Here is a 20,276-nt window from a genome sequence, read left to right on the forward strand (position 1 = left end):
AAATATTTGTACATACAATTAAGTCAAACATGTAATACACATACATAACAAAAAGTGAAATCATTGAAACCATATATTAACTGGTTGGAGCCAAATCAACACTTTTAACCAAAAAAGGCAAAAGAGCAAAAAAAACAAAAAGGAAAGAGCCGGACCAAAGCCGGACATAAACAGGAGTTCCTAAATTGTTTTTAGGCTTCAATATTACTTAACAAGAACAAGAATTCCTACTCATTTATAGGCATTCAATTTTTCTAGAATACATATTCCTTTGAAAGTGAAATGCCAGGTTGAAAATATTAGGAAGCTGGGATTGGGTCTGCCAACGCATCAGAGGGGAATTTTTAGAACCCAAAATAATAAATGCCAATACTGCGTGTCCTTAGCAAATGAAGCACAAAGGGCAGGGTTCGAAACCCAAAGTGGGTGAGGGGTGTTAGTGAAGAACCTCCAATATCCTCTGATCAAGAAAGTGCGTTTCGGCGGTGGTAACTGTGCGGAGAAAGTGGAATCTTCACAGTTGAAAGACTGTTCCGCCTTCGTCAGGGCAATAAGTAGCAAGACCCTGTTGTAGTGAGAGGAAGGAAAAATAGAAAGCAAGTGCATGAGGGTATGGAAGAAAAAAACAGAATTGCTGTCAATAGAAATCTAATGTAAGAGGTTATGAAACAATCGTATACAAACTTGAGTTTGAGGTGTAGGGAAAATACGCTAACGTCTGTGTGCAAATGTAAGACCTTGGTCCTGTATGCACTAAACTGCTAGGTGCCATGTGAGGCTAAACCTCTGATGCAGGGGGTACTCTGACAAATTGCAGATGAATCCCTGTCGGGTAAAATACGAATAATGGCACTTTGTCCCTCCCAGGGGATCCTAGGACACCCAGAGCCCCGGCCCGCCACATGCATCCCCTAGCCAGCCCCATGGTATGAGGACACGGAGGGAGGCGGGAGAGGGGGAATATCAAATCAAATGGGGAACCAAATGAAGGGGTATAACTTACGTAAAGTGGTACCAGGAGAAACTGCTGTAGATAAGTCAGTCCTCATGTAGTCAGGTGAGAAGATGGGATGTAGGTTGGAGCCAACTGGCGAGCTAAAAATAGCCGTGTAGAGAGAGCGAGCCCTGATTGCGGGAAAATATGAGGGCCTGGACCCTGGGAAACCGACAAAAAATTATTATGTCGTGAGAGGTAAACAGTCCTATGCCCGAGGGGCAGGAAGCACATAAGAGGTACCCCGATGAGCAAAAAATGGAGGTTACATTAATGTGATCCAGAAATGGATCCTCTGCGGAAAGTGTTAGTACGGGAGCACGCTCAGCGAAGAGGGAGCAGAGAGGTCCGTGTCTTTCGTCACACGGGAGCTGGGTCTCAAAACCTTTAAGAGCACGTTCAGATATACTGGCTCTGAGGCGTGGAGAAAGACAAAAAGCGGGGGAAAGAGACTCGGTGAGGAAGGAAATCAACACGTATGCTGTAAGCTGAGCCAGTCGCCGTCATGGCCCGTGGAGGACCTGCAGTGATAAGATATGTGTGAGAGAGGGTGAAATACCTGGGAGCGGGTTAGGGAGTAGCTCCAAGTCGTCTCGAGGGAACTGGAGCGGCTGTGAATGCCGTCGTGTCCCGTGTGCTGTGTTCGTGAAAATGCAGCGTCAGGTTGCATTAAAGAGATGCGAGTGGGCGGCGTCCGTTGCTATGGCAGCAACGTCGCTTTCTTGAGGGCTCAAAACCAGTGCCCGTGTTGATTGGTTGGGAAGGCGTCCGATCCAAGGGCCCAAAACTATGAGGTTGCCAGGTCCGGAGGTGTGTTCCGGATGACCAATCAGAATACGGCACGTCCGAGTGCCGGAAGAATGGCTTCAATGGTGCCCTGTAAAAAGAGCGTGAGGAGCCATGAAGTCAGTATGAACCAAGAAACAACAGACTTGGTTACTCGTGAGTACCACATCGCAAAATATTAAAAGGATGTGTATGTTATATGAACACAGACCTGTATACACGTGAGAGGGCCAATGGGAAATACAGTCGTCCTCTACATCAGACGGTGTTCCTGCACTCGTACGTCAGGGACGAGTCCCGCATATGGTCCGAGTGTAGGAAGGTGGGGGGAACAAAAAAGAAAAAAAAGGGGCCCATATATAAAATGCAGGCAGTTTGGGTGGTGGGGCTCTGCTGTCGGGCTCCCCTTGGTGGATGTAAAGAGTAACTGACATCAAGGGAGGAGGGTGTGAATCGCGTGTGTGGAGAGCGGACATCACCCTCATCCACTATCGGAGTGAAACCCAGGTGGGGTCCCAAGCGAAAAAAGGGGAGAAATGGGGGGCGGGGAAAAGGGAAGGAGCAGAGACCACTGGTGTGTAGTCATGGGTAAGTCAAAAGGCCCGCGTTCCCTGGTTAGAATGGAGATTGCTCGTTGAGGCCATTATCCAACGAATCCAATCTGTAGATCCATCGCTTCTCTAATTCCAAGAGTCTGTTGTGGATATTGGGACCTGTTTGTATCCTATCAAGAACCCACCAGAAGATGTCATCAGGGGTATGTTGATGGGATAAAAAGTGTGCAACCAAGGGGGAAGTGGTACTCTTGCACCGGATTCTAGACCGATGTTCTGATATCTGGGTACCAACATTCCGCATGGTTTGGCCAACACAGCGAAGACCACATGGGCATTCAATGCAATATACAGCTTGGCTGCTTTTGCAATTGGATTGATTGTTCAAAACCCATTGTCTGTCACCAATCTTAAAGGTTTGAATTTTCTTGGTAAACTTACATACCGAGCAGCCCCCGCAGGGGTAGTGGCAGGTAACTTTGCGCAGATTCCAAAGACCTGTACGTGGTGGTGCTCGTGTGAATGAAGAATGAACAAGGTCTTCCCTGATATTCCTTGCTCTCTTGAAAGCGAACCGAGGAATGGGTTCGTGCACGGGCTGTAGTTTTACAATAGGCCAATACTTTCGAATCACCTTTTTCAAATCAAAGGTGTTAGGCCATGTGAAATCACACATGTAAGTCTTTCCTCATTGGGTTCATTGGTGTTGGTTCTAGGTGTTAAAAGGAGCTCTCGATTAGTAAAACGAGCCCTTTTAGTGGCATTGTTAACCAATTTTTTGGGGTATCCATGACTGCGCAGGCGCACACTCAGTGAGTTTGCGTTGTCGTAAAAGTCATTGAGAGAGGTGCAATTCCTCCTAATTCTGAGTAGTTGACAGTACGGAAGATTTTCTTTGATGTGTTGCGGGTGGTCGCTCTCATAATGTAGAAGTGTGTTGCGATCCGTGGTTTTTCGAAAAAGGTTGCAAACAAGTTTATTGTTAAGACCTGAGATTTCAAGATCTAAAAAGTGTATCTGTGTGGCACTGGATTCCATGGTGAATTGAATATTAGTGTAATCAAAAAATAATTGGAGGGATGTCTTGTCTCCGGACCAAATGAAAATGATATCGTCTATGTAACGATGCCAGTGGGAGATCTTCGAAAGCCATAGGTTTGTTTGGCTGTAAACATGTTGTTCTTCAAATGTGGCCATGAGTAAAATTGCTAGACTGGGTGCAAAGGTAGCGCCCATGGCCGTAGCCTTGATCTGTAGATAAAACTGATTGTCAAACGTGAAAAAGTTTTTGCATAGGGCAAAAGTTTCCAGTTCAATAATGAATTCTGGTGGCACCGGTGTGAACCAGTGTGAATTGCCTCTTGTGTCAAATGCTCATATATACAGTCTATCGCTGCATCCTGTGGGATAGACGTATACAGGGCCTTGATGTCCATAGTTACTAACAGTTGTTCTGAGGAGTTGAAGTCCAACTGTTTGAATACCTGAATGGTGTGCATTGTGTCCCGTAGGTACGACTTCGTTCTAATGCTTAGTGGTTTGAGGAAGTAGTCGATAAATTGGCCTATTGGTTCTAGAATAGAGCCACAGCCGGAGACTTCATGGGCCCGGCAGATCTAATCTGCCCTGTGCGTGCACACAGAGCAGATTACCTTTGTGCATAGTGCTCGCACAGGGCAGCGACCGTGTAAACATTGCTTTTAATGCAAAATTCAGGGTAGTTTAAAGATTGTTTAAAGGTATTCAAGTTTACTTTAGTACCATGAGAGTACTGAGGAAAACTTGAATATCTTTAAATTATCTTCAAACGACCCTGAATGTTGCATTAAAAGCAATATTCACAGGGTCTCTGCCCTGTGCGAGCACTGCAATCTGCTCTGTGTGCAGTGTGCTCGCACAGCGCAGTCTAAAAGAACTAATGCTGGCTAAAGTGACCTGCGCCAGACCGGCAGCTATTTTAACTATGGAGATTTTCTTTACCCCAATTTTAATGTGGACAATTATGTTTTTCATGACTTTGGAGCATCAGTAGAAAATGTTTCCCTAAACAGCATGCACATGTGTTTTGCGGTTTGTATTGTGCGTGGGAGGGGGCGGGGTGGTGCGGTGGGGTTTGTGGGGAGTGGTGCAGGCCAGTAGGGAACACAGTTCCACTACTTATTTTCGTACACTTTGACCACTGATTGCTGGATGTTTTTAAGTTCTGCCAATACAAATGTTAGCCAAGCAGTACAAAAACAAAAAATACATCTTTTTTAATTGCAGGCAGGATAAGTGTTGTACTCCAGCCTTTTGATTGTCTCCTGTTCGCTCCTTAGCACTGGCTTCACTGGAGTTAGTGGGAACAGGCCACTTTGCTTCCCAGTGCAGGGAAGCATTTGCCAATAGTGGGGTTCCTTGTGTTTGTCCCCAGTGATCCTTCTCTCAGCCCCTTAAGGATTGTCCAGGGACAGGGCAGACTTTCCCCATGCAACAGTGTCTGCTTGGTCCATACACCATCATGGGTTGTCAACTCCCTAACCGTGGCCTCTACTTTTTTACCTGGATTCAATTTTTCCAATAGCTTGAGACATGGCATCAGTGGGTCAAGGAAGGTGGTGTCTATGGCTAGCCTTCACACAGGTATACTGGCAGGGCCTTTTAATTATTTTAGTTGAAAGGGGTTGCGAGGCTCAGTGGGCCCCTGAGCAGCTGCTCCATGTTGGTAGTCCTCTGACACAGCAACATTAAGTCAGGATATAAAATGTGTGCTTTGCAGAGTGCAGATTACAGGTTGCCTTTGCTGGCGCCCTCATGCCATCACCTCCCTCAGACCTCTTGTTGTATCCAGCAACATTCTTATCACCTTGTTTCCTCTTCACAATGTTTGTGTACATTAGCATCTTGATGTCAAAAAGCAATTTAATAGCTTTTCAAGGAACATTTAGGGGCTCATGTTGGCCAAATGAGTAATTTGACTGCAGAGGGCCATTGCGGTCACATGTTTGAGACATGGTTCAAAGGAGACCTTGTGAGTCCTGCAGGTTTCCCTCCTAAAGGCAGGTCTCGGTTGGTCCTCGGCCCTATTTTTCAGAACGGCGTGGGGCCTCCCAGGTCTTCCACACAATGGCTCCTCTGCGGTCTCTGTCCCCCCGCCGTCTGTGAAGGCTTGTCTTTGTGGCGACAGAGGCTTCACTTCACTTCTCCAGGCAGTTTCAGTGGCTGCCCCGGACTTGCCCCTTTAAGGGGGATCTTGGGGTTTGTGGGGAGCGGTGCAGGCCAGTAGAACCCTGATTGCTAGATGTTTTAAGTTCTGCCAATACAAATAATGTTAGCCAAGCAGTCCGACTGGATGCAATAAAAGGAGCACTATTGAGTAGTTTGGTTTAAAAAAACGACTTGATGTCCAGTATTATATAAAATAACAATTTAAAAGCTCATTGACTTTTGTGGTGAGCAGCACTTGCCTAAAGGCTATTTCTTTGGAGAGACAAAATAATCATTTCCTCTCTGTGGCACTCAACAGTGGTGAAACACCATTGTGCGTATTGTTCTCTAGGCCCCCCTGACATTTTGGACTATGTTGGCTTGCCTGGCTGGCCCACAGAGTCATGGCAGGATGGTGCCTGGGCTTCACTGTTGATAAGCATACTTTTTGGGCAATTGACATTGTGATGTAGAGTGTGTACTTGCATGCCCTTTCCTGTCCTCCACAAGTGAAACATGCAGTACTGTAGTAGATGTAGTAAAATATTTCTATACTTTGTCCTGTTCATTAGATCCAACAGTTCTGTGACGTATAGACAGTGCAGTCAGGTGGCCTGAACCGTACACCTGCGTGGAGCAGCCTTAGAGCCTGAAAAGCCGTACTAAGTACCCCAGAGGGATGCAAAAGCGAGCATCTCTCTTTGCATTTTTCCCTAAACGGAAACGCGAAGAGTCAAATTGTGCATCAGAAAATGCAGCTTCAGAATTGGCATCCAACAAGAAATTCTGTCTTGGCCTAGCTGTCGCCCATCAAGCTCCTTTGACGGATCCAAAGGTATTTGCAGACAGTGAAGAAAACATTGTCACCATCCTCACCTATGGTGGGAGGATAATTCCTCCAGAGGAAGTGATGGTACCATTTCCAGCTGTAACATTGAACTTGAATCCGAGCTACTAATTGGCTGGACAGAAGAGGGAGCTGCATGTTTTAAGGCACAGCATCAGTGGCTTGTAATTAAGAAGGGGAAGTTTGGATGCACTGTGTGTGCTAAAGTTAGCCACCATGGTTTATTACACACTGGAGTAATAAAAGTATCCAAAGAATGGATTCAGTCCCTTGCTTGCACGGCCTCCACAACAAAAAAAGCGCAGCAAACTGCCCTTCAAAATAAGCTATACGAGCACAAAGATAGCCATTGCCACTAGGAAGCAGAAAAGATTGATCTGCGAGCAAAAGATGGAGAGTTTGAAAAAAACATAGAGAAACAAAATGCATGCCAAGAGGAAGTAACCATTCGCATTTTCCGAAATGCATATATGGTAAGCGAACAAGATCGGAGATTCACGGATTTGCCCGTTCTAGTGGATTTGAAGATTGAAAATGGGTCATCAAAGGACAGGGTTTTGCAGAGCATGTGAAGTTGTGCATATATTTGTGACTTTATTGGTAAAGAAATGAAAATGAAACTTACCAAGTACATTGTTGAAGACGACCTGAAATTTGCCATTTTGATTGACGAATGCACAACCGTGAGTCACCTCTCAGTGCTATCAGTTTGTATCAGAACAGCATTTGGAGGTGAGCCCACAAATGCAGAAGCTATCACAAGAGAAATACAGTCTTGCCTTCTAAAGTATTTCCCACAAGAGTTCATTAAAAAAAACCTAGTCTCATTCACCTCCGATGGTGCATCTTTAATGATGGGACGTGTGTCAGGGGTTGCAGCACAACTGAGGAAACCGGATAACTATCCATGTTTACTTGTCTGGCATTGCTGAAACCATCAGCTAGAACTAGCTGTGGGGGATGCCTTAAAAGAAGTGTGTGGCACAAACAACTTTAAGTCTTTTATGGATGCTCTTTATGCCCTTTATCACTGCTCAGCCAAAAATCGAAGGGAATTGCACACGTGTGCAGATCAATTGGCACTGAATTTCTGTGCAATATGTAGGGTTCTTGATGCTAGATGGTCAGCATCTAGTTGCCACACTGTGAAATCTGTTTGGGACCTCTATCCAGCTCTTGCAGTTCACTTCCAGTCAGCAGCTGTAGACCCAAACTGTGGAGGTCCTGAAAGGGGAAAATATAGAGGAATTCTGGAAAGGCTGACTGCTGTGGAGTTTGTTAAGAACCTGGCCCTGTAGAGAGATGCTCTGTGCGAACTGTGTGAGCTGTCGCTAAAATTGCAAGCAAACTCTGTCACTCTCCCAGGGGCCCATATTTTAATTTGCCGCCAAATTCAAGTTTTTGAGGTGCTGGCAGGAGGCTGGCAAACGGAATTCACCAGACTTGCCAAGAATCTGCCAATACTCTAACCTTTCAAGGGGTTACTTTGCATGGAGGGAGAAAAGTTGATATGGAAATCAATAGACCGCAATATTTCCGAAGTCTGGCAAATGCCATGCAAAATAGACTCCTTAGCACAGCCTCCTCACATGTTCCAGGCACTTCAGGGGAAGCAATGGCTTCAGAGTTTCACAATTTGATATCGGCATGCCAAGTAGTTTACTCTAGGTACTGGCCAAATGATTATGACAGATTGTAGGGGAAAGATGAAGTGCAGGCACTCTGCAAAAGGTTTCAGCTACCAGCTAGAGAAATAGTGAGTGGCTTCCGGGAATATAAGGACAATGGTGGAAAGCGTGTGCCTGAGGAAATGCTTCCACTTATGAAAACACTGGACACCATAGCAATATACACTGCAGAATGTGAACGTGTTTTCAGTCACATGAACAATACACTCACAACCCTTAGAAACTCACTACACATTGTAAGATTGAGCAATGTATTATTAGTGCACTGTAAAGGCCCACCCAAAAAAGTATGTAAAAAAATGGCTACTTCAGGGTCGCCGAGGAGAAAACCACACAGCGTGCCGGGCACGGGAGAAGAAACCGGACGACAATGAAAAAAAAAAAAGAGTTTGGTCTCTACTGTAAACTATTGCTGCAATTTGGTCAGAAGTAACCACATAATCTTCATACTGGCAAGTGCAATATTTTTGTGGTTGCCCCACAAGACATTGTACAGTTTGGACACAGAGGGCCTCATTACGGCTTTGACGGTAGCCATGCCCTCAACAAGGGCATGGCTGCCACCAAAACCAGGTCCGTGTCCGGGTTCCCTGAATGGGGAATTACTGGGCCATTCCGAGTTTGGAGGGCTGAGTAATTCCCCCTACAGGGAACCCGGGCCGGACCTTCCCCATTCCCATTTGAGCCCCCATAGCACTCAATGGGAATGGGTGCAGGGAGCTAACAACGGCCAATTACGACCGGCCCGTTGTTAGCTCCCTGGTCCCCTCACGGGACCCGGTAAGGACATCTGGTAAAACCAGACGTCCACATCGGGTCCCGCCACCATTAGCGGCACCCGTTAACCCATACCGCCATGGTCGTAATGAGGCCCAGAGTATTTAAAATGTAGTCTATTGTGACCAATAAATTAAATCTGAGCATCACATCTGCCAAGTTTGTGGGTTTGAAAACTGAAGTATACTATGTAAAGAATGTAAATGAAAGTACACATTAGTGCTGCGTGAACACTAAAAAAGAAATTGCGCAGTTGCGCCCCCTCTAAACCCTGCCTCCTTCGACAGCTCCCACCCCCAAAACTCCACCCCCACCCCGGACCTTGTGGGATTCCCGACCAGATTTTTTCCATTTCCAGCACTGGATACAAGTGATGCTCCTTTGTATGAGCCAAGACAATGGCACACTTCAGCTGGACTGGTGTCTCCGGAAGATCCTATTGGTTCAAACTGGGTTGAAAATGCTCGAATCACAACCTGCTTTTTTTTTTTAAAGAACAATGGATGTAAGATTGGCCTGGAAGGTCAGATGGCCATCTATTCAAAAGTACATTTGTTCTAAAGGTGTCCTTTTTCCAACACCTGTGAGCCCCTAGCGTTACCACGCTTTGAACATTGACGAGCTCCTTTTATTTCTTCTAGCAAGCCTTACTTATGTAGTATCAAAAGGCATTGATCAATAATGTTTAGCAGTTCCATATTGTGCATCGACCAGGGTGTATTTTTCACCACTTGTGTGCCTTACCTGCTATTTTCCTTTGTCAGATAAGGAGTTACCACTCTTACTAAGTCATCAAATAATGTACTTGCAAGTGGCTCTGTAGCATGGCTACCATAAAATCAATTAAATATAGGAGTAGTACTTTATATATTGCCAGACAACAACAGTTCTAAGTTGCCCCACTTCAGCCTGGGCTTGTTGTGATTATGAGATATGCCAGTCGACAGGGGAACCTTGCCACTATCTCGTGAATTGATGTTGACACCGTTATTGGGTCATGACCTCTGCCCAGCCTCTGTGTAATCTCTGCTTCCTAGACCTAATTCGTTTTTTAGAGGCTTTATTGGCAGACAAGATGGCGCCCCGTGACTCGTCTTCCATTCGCTACATGAAATCCCCATACAAATAAAAAGGGCACAATTCTCTTAATGTACCCCAACTGAGGGCAGGACTGACCTACAGGGAGCTCTGAGATTTCCCGGTAGACCTCTGCACCTTGGGCCTATTTGTATTTTATTTTCAAATGTTCTCATGGGAAAAGGGTTGGACTTGATCAAAATGTGTAAAATGGGGGGGTGGGCGCTTTGATAATGATTTACAGGGCCTCTTTTGGTTTCCAGTCCACCCCTGCCCCAACTATGTGTGCAGTTTCAGCTTTTGTAAAACAGGCCGGATCTTTTAACACCACTTGAGTGGCCCTGCCGACTATTGGCAACCTGCAGAACAAACGCCAGCTGGCGCTGTTTTAGCGGGAGAGAGTGAGAGAGAGAATATGTGCTTGGGCGAGAGAGAGAGAGAGTGTGAGAGAGAGAGGGCGAGTGGGAAAGAGAGGGGCGCGAGACAGAGAAACAGTGTTAGAGAATGTGTGCATGAGAGAGAGAGAGGAAGAGGGTGGGAGAGAGAGAGCGAGAATGTGTGCGTGTGAGAATGAGGGGAGAGAGAGAGAAAGAGAGTGGAAGAGAGAGATAGAAGAAGAGAGGGAGAGAGAGAGAGAGAAAGAGAGAGAGAGAGAGAGAGAGAGAGAGAGAGAGAGAGAGAGCGTGTGATAATGAGAGGGAGAGAGAGAAAGAGAGTGGGAGAGAGAGGGATTGGCCAGAATAATGCCAGTAGTGTGCTAAGGGCAATCCACAGTCTATAGAGTAGTAAGGGCAGTCCACAGTCCATATTTAAACATGGTCTGAACTTTGTAAATCGATGATGAATTGGGAGCCCGTATCTAATCGTGCGTGATGTCATATGTAATCTGTCAGTGATTTCACGGATCAGTGATGTCATGCATAATGCCACAGGTGATGTCATACATACGTCTAGTTCGTGATGCCAACTCATGATGACGTGTGTAAAATCAATCGTGATGTCTTGATTTATGAGGTCATGATCATCACTGTAATGGGTTAATGCATGTTCTGGCGATGGCTTTCCCTGTCGTCTGTACACATGGTGGTGTACTATGCCACACCTGCATTGTGAACACTAGACAATATAGACGCCAAAGATGAAATGGCAAACTTCGCCTCTCTAATCTAGTCCCCTCAGAATCTAGAAACGGCAATAACAGAGACAGGGAGTGTGCTGATTTCTGAGTCTGTGTTTTTAACGCTGCCCGGAGCAGATCAATCCAAACAAATTGGGTCTTGCTCCGATTCACGAGACAGAATGAAAGATTCTGTGCACCTTTATTAGCATCTCTTCCATGGAGGACTCCTGCGGCCTCGGTCTCCCTCTCGTGGCGAATTGACGAAATTAAACTACAGCGCAGTTGATGGTCTTCGTTTCATTTCTGCAAAGTATGTGCTCTGCTCGTTAACGAAATTAACAACCCGGCTTTTTATTACATTGTATTTAGATTTGTTAAATGGCACTTGAGTCACGTGTTATGTGCCAACTCCCGTGCGTGATTCAAAGCAAATGGCGATTTCCGAGAACAGTAAAAAGAACAAGACTTTAAGGCCCATAAGGAGAATTTCTGCTTGCGACCCAATTAAATGATCGCATGAATTTCACTACTTAAATGCAACACTTTCATAATCCGTCCTGGCCTGTACGACTAGGAAACTATGCTCAATGATATCTATATAAGGTTAAACGCATACAAACACGTATTCGTCATCTATTGCTCATTCAAACAGAGCAAAACACACCATTCTGTTTTAAATCCGTAGATTAGGCCGACATGAACCTGCGTTCTGCAAAGTAGAGCGTGTCGCACAGATGATGACGACATGTGGTTGCCTTCTGTGAGGTAGCCCCCCTTCCAAGTCCTCATTTTTTACTGCCACTCATATAGCCACGTGCACATTCTGGCGACATTGACATACCTGACACAAAGGAAATTAAGTCACTAAATCCAATTGAAAGACACAAACCCTACCAAAAAAATCTGGATTGAAAGTGGATTGCTACTGGATTTTCCCAAACATTTAAATCCTCTTTAAATCCTATTTAACTCCAGAAACTCCCATTGTACTGAGAGGATTGCTTTTGGCTTCTTTTTGGCTTCATGCACCCTGAAATATGTTAATTAGCAATCCTCAGTGGAATGCAATCCCAAAACAATCCAAGCAATCCAATCCACTAAAAATCCAAAAACAATCCAATCCCCAAACAATCCACTAAAAATCCAAAAACAATCCAATCCCCAAACAATCCACTAAAAATCCAAAAACAATCCAATCCCCAAACAATCCACTAAAAATCCAAAAACAATCCAATCCCCAAACAATCCACTAAAAATCCAAAAACAATCCAATCCCCAAACAATCCACTAAAAATCCAAAAACAATCCAATCCCCAAACAATCCACTAAAAATCCAAAAACAATCCAATCCCCAAACAATCCACTAAAAATCCAAAAAGAATCCAATCCCCAAACAATCCAGCAAAAATCCCAAAACAATGCAATCCCCAAACAATCCTATAAAAATCCTAAAGCAGTGCCATCCCTAAATAAATACAAAAGCAACGGATTACATCTGGCTTCCTTTTGGCTAAATGTACCCTCGTAGAGATCCAAAAGCAATGCAATGCAATCCCCAAATAAACCTTTTGAAATCCAAAAGCAATTAATGTAGTCACCAAATAATACTTTACAAATCAAAACAACAAAGCAATCCCAAAAATATTCTTTAACAATATAGGCATTGTTTCGGTTTATGAGCTGGAAATAAATTTAGGAGTTTTAACAAAAATAATGTTTACTATAATCCTGAAAAGAAATGCTTAAAAACACATTTGGTGCACCTTGTTGAATTGGGCTTTAAAAGCGTCACTGTGGCTTAATTGCTGCCCATTTCAGAGAGTTGCATTTTGAATTGCCTTTAGAACAATAGTGATGACTAATTAGGTCACAGTCATTTAGGTAAAATGGCCATGAAAGTCAAGACCATGTAATGGCATATAAACTATATTTAAAAAGAAGCGACACGTTTTTTTTTCCCCGACTATATTTATTAAAAAGAGGCAGAGGTTCAATCGGACACTGTGTACATAGCACAAAAACACAACTGTAGCAATCCCAAACACGGGTGCTTCACAATTTAAAAATAAAGGGTGAGAGGGGACCCAGAACCAGTCAGGTTCGGTCCAGCCCAGGGAGCAAGGGTGATAGGGGACACGGAACCAGTCCAGGGGTGTCACACGAGTATACAGGCCCAGCCTAGGGAGCAAGCGAGTCCGGTGGGGACCAGCCCAGGGAGCAAGGTTGAGAGGGGAAAGAGAACCAGTCCAGGGAGTCACACTAGTATCCAGGACGAGGCAAAAGAGCAAGGGAATGTGGAACTACACTTGTGTAGAAAAGACGAGGTTTGGCTCCTTCTTCATCCGGTAGTTCCCAATTTTGTGTTGGAGGGCTTTTCTGCACTCGGATGCAGAGAGTACTGGAAAGCCCATTTCCCTGGCTTTAACATGGATACATTCTGAAACGCAAAAAAGATTCGTGTAAAAAGTTTGAAAAGAGCAAGCAAAGTACTTTTTGGTTGACACATGGCTGTGAGAAATAAAGCATAGGCAATTTTCACTGTACACCCTCTAATGTGCTTTCGTAATTCGAATTACTACATTTCTCAAAGCTGTAAATCTGGTTGAAACCATGGCAATTCCTTAGAATTTAATATAGATTAGTGTCACTTCCCCAGGAAGTGGCTCTCCGTTTATCTTCTTTCCATAATTGGTATATTGTGAAGAAATTACCAATCTCGTGTTTCCCCCATGGACAGTGCATTGGTAAAGGAGCCATACAAGCAAAACAAATACACAGGGTTTGAAATTGAGCGGAGCTGGGGGCTATTTAGCCCTGTTTGTAGCCTTGAAGAGCCTGGTTAGCTTTACACCATGCTTACCAGGAGCTAAATTTGGCTCCCGGGCCAACTGATGCCGATATTATATACCTATGGGAATTTAACTATGTGCGTGCTTGCTTTTGTAACAATCTAAAAAAATAACATAGGACACCACTATGACATTTGAAGCTTAACGGGTCATAAGTAATGGACAAAGCAATATGTTTGCATGTGGGCATATAATGAGTGATGGACAATAACCGGTTAATACATGAGCCACAGTATTTGAGCTACCTTTTCCCACCCTCTGACACAGTCGTCTAGAAGCCCTATGGCTTCATAGGAATGTTGGGGAGGAGGGTTTGAGATTGGGGTGGAGACACAGAAGCCTACAACCGATAGTATTTGGATAGAGAAAAAGCATTTATTTATTTCATAAGGGCACAAACCAACTTTTGGTTAACTCCAATGGCACTTACCTCTGATGCAGTTGATGGACCAGGGTTGGGATTTGTATCGGGAAAACTTTTTCTGTGGCTCCTGTCCGCCTCCTCTATATCCACTGAACGGCCAGTTCCAAGCAGTGCTCAACTGCTACCTGCTGACAGGAATCCACTGTGTCCCAGTATGCTGAAATAATAGCACAAATATTAATATTACACATTTTAATACAGTACGCATTCTAATGACAATTACCAAGACCCGGAACCAGCGCAGGGAGCCAGATGGGTACCCAGACACAGCCCAGCAAGTAAGGAAGTTTGTTAGGAACCCACCCATGGAAGTGTCTCGGGCAGGTGCCAGTCTTACCTGAACTTCTGAAATGGTGAACACCTAGGCACACAAAGCCAGTAGGCGTTTGGTTATTTGCCGAAATATTGACTGCCCATGGTCATTTTAATCCCTATGGCCATTTACACCCAGATCCTGCCCCTCCCAAAATACCTCCTTATGGGAACTTTGAGCTCACTTTAATCAAGCCTTATCAGACTTTGCGCTTAAAGTGCCTGCGCTTAAAGTGCCTGCCTGTGATTTTCAAAGCAGTATTCTAAGAGTTAATTACTTAATTGGAGTTGTAAACCCACTACTGCTGTGATAAAAAAAATGTCTTAACCAGGTCTGCCTTCAGCCACAAAGCAGTTCAACGAAGCAACTGAACAAGTCTGGAAGTGTTAAGATGAAAAAAGTAGGATATACCCTAAAGTATGGGTGCATAACATAAGGCCCGCGGGCCAGTTGCGGCCAGCCATGCCGTTTTGTCCGGCCCGCCAGCAACAAAGACTTTCCTAATGGAGGGCGGCCGGCAAGCAGCATCGGCCCCCTCCATTAGGAAAGTCTTTGTTGTCTTCCGAGCGTGTGTGTTTGTTGGATCTTTGTGCTGCTTGTATGTTGAGATCCGGGGGTGGGGTGTGTGTCGGGTCTGCCTGAATGTTTGTTTTTGTGTGCAAGTCCAGTGTATGTTGAGATGCGGGGTTGGGGTGTGTGTCGGGTCTGACTGAATGCGTTTGTGTGCAAGTGCAGTGTGTGTCGAGATGCGGAGGGGGTGTGTGTGTCGGGTCTGACTGAATGTGTTTGTGTGCAAGTTCAGTGTATGTTGAGATGCAGCGGTGGGGTGTGTGTCGGGTCTGCCTGAATGTGTTTGTGTGCAAGTGCAGTGTGTGTTGAGATGCGGAGGGGGAGTGTGTGTCGCGACTGCCTGAATGTGCTTGCGAGTTTGTATGGTGAGTTGGGGGTCTGTATGCTTGTGAGTTTGTGTGCTGAGTTGGGGTGGGAGTTCGGGTCTGTATGGGTGCATAGTGTATTGGTGTATGCTTGTGGGTTTGTGTGCTGAGTTGGGGGGTGGGGGGGTTCGAGTCTGTATGGGTGCATAGTGTATTGGTGTATGCTTGTGAGTTTGTGTGCCGAGTTGGGGGGTGGGGAGTTCGGGTCTGTATGGGTGCATAGTGTATTGGTGTATGCTTGTGAGTTTGTGTGCCGAGTTGGGTGTGGGGGGGTTTGGGTCTGTATGAGTATGTATGCATGGTGCATGCTTGGTGGCATGGGGCATAGTGTTTGGTTGAGGGGTGGGTGTCATGCGGCATAGTGTTTGGTTGGGGGTGGGGGGGCCATGGGGCATAGTGTTTGGTTGAGGGGTGGGGGAGCCATGGGGCATAGTGTTTGGTTGAGCGCCATGGGGCATAGTGTTTGGTTGAGGGGTGGGGCCAAGCCTCCCGCCACGCCTGCTGCGCCTACCGCCCCGCCCACATTTACTTTTCAGCCCACTATAGCCATCATGTAAGGTACTTTTGGCCAACTGTCAAAATCAGTTGTGCACCCCTGCCCTAAAGAATAACCATTTTACTCAAATGTATGTTGCTTTATAACTACTTCTGCTGTTCAAATACAACATTGTGCTTTTGTCAGGCTGATCCAACAAACTGAGCCAGGATAATAATAATAATAATTTAGCATTTATATAGTGCTACGAACCCTCAGGTATCCGAGTGCTGCTTATTATTACCCACGGTGTGTGGTGCTCATTTATCGACCTCGGAAGGATAAAAGGCTGAGTTTGGGGCTGCCGGGATTCGAACCTGCGTCAGCAGGCTCTGCACAGATGTCAAAGCGACTGCGGTTTGATCAATCATCTCCACCAGCTTTTCAGAGGTGCTGGGCATTCAGTGGAATGGACCTGGTCGTGAAATGGCACCATCAATGTGCAACCGCATTCATGTGCCATCGTTCAGGCCATTTGCCAAAAAAAATTGCAAAGACGAAAGCAAACCAGCCATTGCTAAGTGCTGAAGACAGACATGTTTACATTCCAGTGGTTGCGAATGTGCATGTTCCATGCCACAGGGGGGGGTCTTGCAACAGCCGATTAAGGAAAGCAGAAGGCAATATTTCTAAGGCATCTGGCAAGGGAGAGGCAGCCATGAATGTAGAGCATCAACAGGGAAGGGAAAGATGATTCAAGGGGAGATGGACCACCACGGCGCCTGCCCATTTTGCCCCATTTATCTATGGGGGCGCACTCCCAACACCCACAATTACTTAATTTTCCCCTACCCCAAACCCCATAACAAAAATGCAGCAAAAAAACCTGGCAAAACGGCCTTTCACCAAATGCAGTGAAACAGCTGTGACCAACTACACCCAGATGATGGCACACGATGTAGAGCTAATGTGTACTGTGTGAAACGCCTCAGGTTATCCTTGTGGCTATCTTTCCAAACCACCCCCCCCCCCCAACTTATTGTCCCATTCAAGTGCAGGCTCCCAAGTTAGACCTGGGGAAAAAGGGGCTACATATGCACGAACTTTCTTAATCTGTATGAATTTCTTAGAGGACAGCCAAATGCGGGTAAATTGAAAGGGATGTGGTCGTTTTGAATACAGTCGTGGCCTCAGTGAGCTTTCAAAATGCACAGTTGGGTCAACATATTCATTAAATTAGCCCCCCCCCCCCCCCCATCGAACCCCACAGATGCTGCTCTAACTGCACAGCTTCCAAAGTAGGATTTACGACTGTAGGCTCCTTTTCTTTGAGGTGCCACCCATGCGTCATGTCCTATACATTGGCCCCTCCCGAAAACTCAGCTGGTTTTGTGATAAAGTGCAGTTGTGCCAGTAAATCAATTGCAGTAGGTCTAGGCGCGCCCACTGCACCCCTTCCCTCCCACACTGCCTATGATACACATACACCCAATCCCAGCTCCGAGTACAATTGCAGCTGCATGGTACGTTGATGTGTTTTGGACTGAAACTCCCAAAAGCCATAGCTGGCATATATGACGCTGGATCATTGAAGTCGTATGAAAACAATGGAGCACAATGTTGCAGACACGTGTGTATATTATATGTTCTCCTGTAAAGCTCTAGCCTGCTTTAATATCACTTGTAAAGCAGGTTAGAGCTGCGCCGTGTGAAAGTAATGAAATGTGCCAGCAGCCTGTTATCCAGGGAAGGAAAACATGCCGGTGTCCTGCAGATAAACGCACTGTGCCGGCCTTTAGCAGGAGAACATATGATATACACCAAGGGTCTGCAACAGTGCTCACTGCTTGGAGGCTCACGGAGAAATGGCGTCGCTGGTCCAAGGAGGCGGATGGGGGCGCTGGACGTGGGGAGTCTGCCTCATAAATCAACACAACCTGTCTGACTCCCGAGAGACACACTCCTCACTATGCAAAAGGCTCACTCTGAAATAAAGCCTAAAACGTGTACATCAGCTCCTTACCCAATGATTCTGGCTTTGTTTATCGATCCCAGCAGCATGATCCACGCTCGAATCTCGTCCGCCATTGCTCAGCTGGTGTCCAGTGTTCCCAGGTGGAAGGAAAAAACGCGCTGCATCGCCGTACGAAAAAAGCCCAAAACAAGCTGACCCACCCAAATTAACCGAAAAAAGCAAGCGCACATGTAAACGCCATGAGTGGGTTTCAAAAGTAAGAAACAGCACAATTCAGAAACATAGAGAAAACACACATATACTAAGTTAAAATAAAAAGTAGTGTTAGTGGCTTGTTTTTACTGAGAAAGAAGTCAGTAAAAAAATCCCCAAAACTCCTGCAGCCCAAGACAAACAAATCGTTGCTTGGAAAAAATCCCCCAAATCCAAAATAAATGGAAAAAAAATCTGAAGCTTGAAAACTTTTAAATAAAGACACAATTCTCTCAGGTGTCACTTTGAACATTTCTCAAAACTGCCATTTTCTAATTTCTGAGCATTTCTCAAAACTCTGCCATTTCTGACTTACAAAAGTGTCTTTATGCTTTCAGTAAATCAGAAAAGTGGTACAGCCATCTGGGAAATGTGCAGCTTACATAGGAAAGACTTGCACAATAGATGTTAACGATACCTCACAGGCACCGTATTTTAACTCCTTTTCGCGCTCTGCAAGGAGAATCCCCAGGCAGTGCCTGTCCTGCACTCCTCAGAGGCACTATGGCCATTGTCAGGCCATATTAGGGACACTGGAAGCTTTGATGTCTGTACCCCCACATTCTTAATGTCACAGAATACGGTGCTTTTAGGAAAAGTGTTGTTCCACCAAGGAACAATACTTTTCCAATTTTACATGGACTTCAGAATTGGGCCCATGTTTCGGTAAAGTGAAAAGCAGTTTACATTTTAAAAATGGAGCACCTGCAGCCCAGCAGGTCTGCCAAGGCAACCTGACCCGAGATGAAAGCTACATGGAGACAGCCCAGTGAGGGAACTGCAAAGCCCTCCACCAATGGTCCCATGCCCTGACCTGCACGATTTCATATGAAGAGAGCCATGTCTACATTGCCAGGATGCTGCCAGGCCTGGACTGGCCTACAGGGCAATGCCTATATATTTTTTTATTTGTATTCCGGGATTTGTAGCGCCATTACAACGGCAAGACTACAAGTCCCAGAATGCAAACATAAAATTAGGACAGTTACACGTTTTCAACGATCTGTGTGTCCCGGATACGCATTTTTATTACACAGTGCTGTGTGTGTGTGTGTGTGTGTGTATATATATATATATATATATATATATATATTCATTCAATAAAAAACATTGTTAAGGGTACGTTATGGTTAATTTCCTATGGGTTTAGCAACTTAACCATAACTACATGGCCGCTACAGCAGGCCATGATATATATATATATATATATATATATATATATATATATATATATATATATTGTGGTCGTACGCCATTTCAGGAAATCAGCCCATCAAACAACAGCAAGTTCGTTCACTTATCCAGTATATATATAATTTGATGTACAGGGTACAAATGGGGACAATGGTTATATGTTGCACAAGCGAAAACAGTAAGACTGGCTGTGTATGCATTTCAAATAGTGTTTTAATAGTCATAGTGCTGAACGTATTTAGAAGCTGCCATTTGCTGGACACATGAGTATGGTGTGCACGAACTGAAATAGTAACAAGTATTATTTTTTTTACAATTGTGTTCCTTTCGTATGCAGGCTATATTGAATCTGAACAAATATCAGGAAATATTTTACTTCATGAAACGTTTTGTTTTACATGTTCAATACATCTTGGATGTTTCCCGGTGCAGCACCCAGTACCAGGGGCGCCAACTTGTGGTTATCCCGGGGACAGCCGGCAGCGAAAAAAGCCCAATTTTAAGAATAGTTTGCGATACATAAACATGTTTCATGGTGATGCTCTTGTAGTAATCGGCAAGTCATCCCAGAATTATCCCCAAATCATCAGGGCTTAACATGCTCTTCAAGTAATCAGCAGGTCATCCCAGAATCATCTGGGGCAAACCTGTTGATGCTCTTGACGTAATCGGCAAGTCATCCTAAAATCATCAGGAACAAAGAGTTTTCTAAAATAGGGATGATGTTGGCATCATCAGCAAGTCATCCTAAACCCATCCCCAATTCATCACCCACCATTCTGAGACATTTGCTGATGACTTTAACAGCGTGATGACTTCTGATGATGTGG

At 45.0% G+C, this 20,276-nt stretch overlaps 1 long non-coding RNA gene across 1 annotated transcript; it reads right to left on the minus strand.

Moving 5' to 3' along the window:
- Positions 1-12,977: 12,977 nt before the first annotated feature.
- On the minus strand, positions 12,978-18,199 carry LOC138473192 (uncharacterized). The gene is made up of 3 exons (XR_011268732.1): positions 18,049-18,199; positions 14,309-14,459; positions 12,978-13,466 (listed from the first exon to the last, which is right to left on the minus strand). It is a non-coding gene; the product is annotated as an uncharacterized lncRNA (long non-coding RNA).
- Positions 18,200-20,276: the final 2,077 nt, after the last annotated feature.

The sequence above is a fragment of the Ambystoma mexicanum genome, chromosome 8, assembly GCF_040938575.1.
Source record: "Ambystoma mexicanum isolate Mex_15411 chromosome 8, UKY_AmexF1_1, whole genome shotgun sequence".
Taxonomy (NCBI): Eukaryota; Metazoa; Chordata; class Amphibia; order Caudata; family Ambystomatidae; genus Ambystoma; species Ambystoma mexicanum.